This window comes from Acyrthosiphon pisum, chromosome A1 (genome assembly GCF_005508785.2).
Source record: "Acyrthosiphon pisum isolate AL4f chromosome A1, pea_aphid_22Mar2018_4r6ur, whole genome shotgun sequence".
Classification (NCBI taxonomy): domain Eukaryota; kingdom Metazoa; phylum Arthropoda; class Insecta; order Hemiptera; family Aphididae; genus Acyrthosiphon; species Acyrthosiphon pisum.
In genome coordinates, this window is record NC_042494.1 from 14118582 (window position 1) to 14123367 (window position 4786).

At 28.6% G+C, this 4786-nt stretch overlaps 1 long non-coding RNA gene across 1 annotated transcript in view; it reads left to right on the forward strand.

Moving 5' to 3' along the window:
* The first annotated feature begins 425 nt into the window (after positions 1-425).
* The window catches only part of LOC107884347, a 5469-nt gene continuing 1108 nt past the window's right edge, over positions 426-4786 (forward strand). Inside the window, exons 1-4 of the long non-coding RNA XR_001679846.2 lie at positions 426-512; positions 668-730; positions 1976-1999; positions 2644-2691. This is a non-coding gene — a long non-coding RNA (uncharacterized LOC107884347). The remainder of the gene's footprint in view (positions 513-667; positions 731-1975; positions 2000-2643; positions 2692-4786) is intronic.

Here is a 4786-nt window from a genome sequence, read left to right on the forward strand (position 1 = left end):
AAGTAAGTTTTATGCCGCTTTCAATAATAAATATATTTTTAAAAAATGTTTTCCTATAATTATCAATTAATCATTTCATCACCTGTGTCTATTAATTATTACATTGCTTATTATATTTTCGAGTATTATTATAGTGTTAAATATTTTTTTTGATTGAACCATATGAGTCCATGGACTGACATTTTCCTTTATAATAATACCTAACATAATAACATGACATAAACATACTATACAATTAAATAAGAAGTCTCCGAGAGTTTAATATTTGAGCTTAAAGACTGAACGCTTACATTAGACAAAGTATCAGAAACTAATTTTGTATATATTTGATAATGGCTTTATAAATATTTTGAGAATACTTACAGGTTGCTAAATTCTTAATTTAAAATCTTAGCTATGATATGGTTATTAGTTCATCACATTAAAATCTCAATATCTTATATTAAGTTTTTCTAGTCCTAAATTATGTAATATTTATTTTATAACAGATAACTTACAATTATTCAGAAAAGGTAGTAATAATAATAATAGTATTCACATTTAAATAATTTATTTTTTCAACAATACGATTATTACGTCAGAAATCAAAATATATTTGTGTATTAATTTTCTTACCTCAGCACATTATAAAAATAAATATTTTGTTAATATTGTGTTAATTATTTAGTGGATTTTTATGATCCTGGCTATAAAACTACATGTATTCTGAAGAACGCATTTAAAAACATAAGTATGTTTAATGTTACACTAAATCATCTATATATTATAAATAAACATAATTTTATATTCTGAGCGGATCAATGAATGTATTGATTTTACAATAATGTGATTTTTTTTTTTTGTAATTTATTTATTTATTTTTATTTTTATTTGTGTCTATTTAAACCTTTTACATTTAACAAATATAAAAACTCTGTTTTTTTTTTAGTTATTTTATGTTCAAATTTGGACGAAACGAAGAAGAATGATTTTAGTTTTATGTTGTATTTTAAAAATATTATTTGTGGTTATTTGAAACATCTAAAGTATACTATTGTATACAAATATGATGATAAACAAAATAATAATAATTCAACTTAACTGGCTACCGTATTTATAAAAACATTTTTAATTTTAAAATTTTATTATAAAATATCCTAGGCTGTAAAACCGTCTCCACTCAAAATCGTTTTTCGTATACAATGATATTATATCATTGAATTCAAATTTAATACCATCCATTACAGTCATCAGCACCCACTTGTAACCTACTAGTACCACTTGTTCGCTCTTTTTTTTTTTAAATTTAAAACATTATAACTATTCTCAATTACTACAGCTCTCAACTAACTACAAGGTAATGGACTGGTAAACTAATCAATAATAGGAGCCTTGTATCAAATTGTCTAACTAGTTGACCAAATGAATATAATTTTATTGACTAAAAAAGTTGCAAACTGAAAATGTCCGTAAACAGTTCAAAACAACTCAAAATATTTTTAAAATTGTATCGTGTATAAATAATCTAATACAAACCTTCAGTGAAAATTGCATGTATCTACCGTCATTTGTTTTAGAGTTACACCAAAAATCAAAATCGATTTTGACAAAAACCGATTTGCGGAAAAACTGCCCTAAACGGTGATGACACACACAAAAAAAATTTATAAATAAATAAAAAAAGGCACATCTTTGTATAATCAATATATTCATCGCTCAGAATCTAAAATGTGTATGGTTGTTGATTATCTATTAACTATTTCCGCAATTATCGATATGCATATCGTGTATTATTTCTATGTTATATTTATGTAATGGTACAACAAGTTACTGGGTTGGTTAAAAAAAAAATACTATATGCAATCGTTATAGTTATCGTTTAAGTATATAATATTTGGTTAAAACTTAAAACCACGAAGAATAAAGGTCTTTATTATTCGTGATTCGAACTAAAAAAATTAATTAATTACATTTGTATTGTTTTAAAATATTCTAGGATTGATAAATTTGGAAAATACGGGTAAATAAGTAAAACTAACTATTAAAAAATATATTCATAGGCCATACAATTATCAATTAGTACAGAAGATGGATATTATTTACCTACTTGATTTATATAGAATATGGCATAATGACTTTATTATGAAATGGCCAAGTGGCCAGTAGGTAGTCCACTTCTTTTGACGATACTGCAATCGCACTCAGTGCGATTTAACGAAGATTCGTTTGAATTTTCTTGTTTTATTTGAATTACATCTAATAGCGATCTTCAACCTACCTATGATAGAATTTCAGTATTTTTACATCTTTGAGTATTACGTATAATTATAACACATTAACACCTATATATTATCATGTACATAATTAATAAATAAGTGTAATATTATAATATTCAATATATTAAATGGAGGCCCTCAGGTCTTATAAAATATTACGACCCCGATAAACCTAGGTACTAGTATAATATACATTTCGAATACATATGGGTGAATGGATGATACAATTATTGTATCATACAAGCTAAGTTTAGGTTTATTTACATATAATCTTGTACTATAGATATTAGGTAAAAGTGTAATATATTCAAATATATGAAATTAAATAACACGATTTCCATTGTGTCAAAAATTAAAATAATCTTATTTGATGTTTTAATTTTTAAAGATGAAATAGACTACTTTATAGATAACATCTTTAAACGATTTCACATAGGTACGTCAGAAATATTATGCTATTATATTTAAGATTTAACTAATAAGTACCTAATAACAAATATATATGGGTATACGCCTTAGTAAATTTATTATTTACTATTTATTTTTGTCTAGCATGCACGTATTGGTGCAATAAATGAAATGCTTCAATATCTATGATATATATATTTATGTCTCCGCTACACTAAACCGTATACGCTTGCTTAACTTTTGTTAGATTAGCTTTTTAGGTAACCCGTTTTTAGCTTGACTAAATGAAGTCAACGAACAATTTAGTAGAGTATAATATAATATCAGGACTTTAACACAGACAATATAATAATAAACAAGGGTAGTTAGATAGTTAATTTGTAAAAAACAATATAGTTAGATACGTCGATCGTAACGGCGATCGCGTCAATTAGAGCGTCAAATATAAATGGCAGCATCATGAAACAACTCGAATCGATGGATCAGCTGTGCATCCTTGTGGCTTACCAGCGGACGCGGTCAGAATCCGCCGCCGGAACCATCGGCCTCTATAACTCATAGCCGTAATTATTTGATTACGGCACGGATGCCGTGCGGATGCGGTGCTGCAGCAATCGATTCCTTAGCATCACGACATGATGGGTGCATCTGATCCAACGAACCCACGGCTACACGAGGAAATGGCAAGGGCAACGTATCAAACCGTCGAGTCATCGGCGGTGGTGGAAAACCAGACGAATCCGTTGTGGCTGAAAAGACACTTTTGTTTTTTAATGTACTATGTACAACATTTCTTAGCTTTCGCATATCCAATAACAATTTGATCAAAGCATACACTACCAAACCAAAATTTTAACATACCCGAAAATCGTTACAATCATCATATTCGGATTTCGGAAGTAAAGACGTAAATGCAAACAATACGACGTATATGCAAGCTATAATTACTGTTAAACGAACACTGACGAAATATGGAGAATATGTTTATTTAGCACAGATAGTTTTATTTATTTGGTCGAGAAACGTTGTCATCGTGTTAACTTACTCAAGCCAGCATAACAAAAATATTTATTTTTTCATTTTTAATATTTAAATAAAAAATAATAGGTTAATAATTATTGAAGTGAAAGCTTCTCCTGGGAGGGCTTTGATCTGCGCTTGAACTATGGGAGTAAATGCGTGAAAATATCAGCGACACTGACAAATGTAACCCTTTCAATTTAATAAATCTGTTAGGTACATACATATACATTCTATATATACGTGTGGGTGTGCTTTCTATCCACTTTCATTCCAATTCATATATAGTACATGCATTCTATATGTATATGTGTGTGCGCTTGCATTCGTCAGCCTGCGGATAGTGGCACTTATACGGAATTCCACAATTTGAAATAGTATGTTCAACCATCGACTACAGTAAAATACGAAAATGACGAAACTGGCTAAAACTGCTCCGTGATCGGTGAACCATGTGATTTCCGAAACAAAAATTCCGCATTGTCATTACCTATCTAGCGGTTAACTACAATGTTTATAATAGTAAATACCATGTAAAAACGGGTCCACACTACATCGTGTCGTGCTGTGTCGTGTAATCGTGTAAAATAATTTTTTCCGATTGGCTGAACCAGACGTTTCTATTAAGTATACCATAATATGACGTATCGTTATTTTATCTAACGATACCGCTGCTTAGGGCTGTTCGATTGTCATAATACATACTCGATTGTCAAAAGTACTAAATAATCAAAAATTTCGATTAATCGAAGATTTTTATCAAGAAGTGCTAGAGTGCTCGATTGTTGAAATAGTCAAAGGCATATCGATTAATCGATTAAATTAATCGATTAATCTATTAAAACAATCGATTAATCGATTAAACCAATCGATAAAAGTGTATCGGTTGTGAGCACTGCTGAATTATATTTCCTGCTAGGTTTATGGTTTACTCATTTAAGATTTTTCAAATGCAATGACTTATCGTTAGATTAATATTTAATATACTTTTAAAATACTAAAAAGTATAAAGGGTATTCAGGTATTTTATTTGATGATTATAATGATGATGAATAACATTCTGTCACTGTCTTACTGTCATTATGTTTGTTTTTATTTTAAGT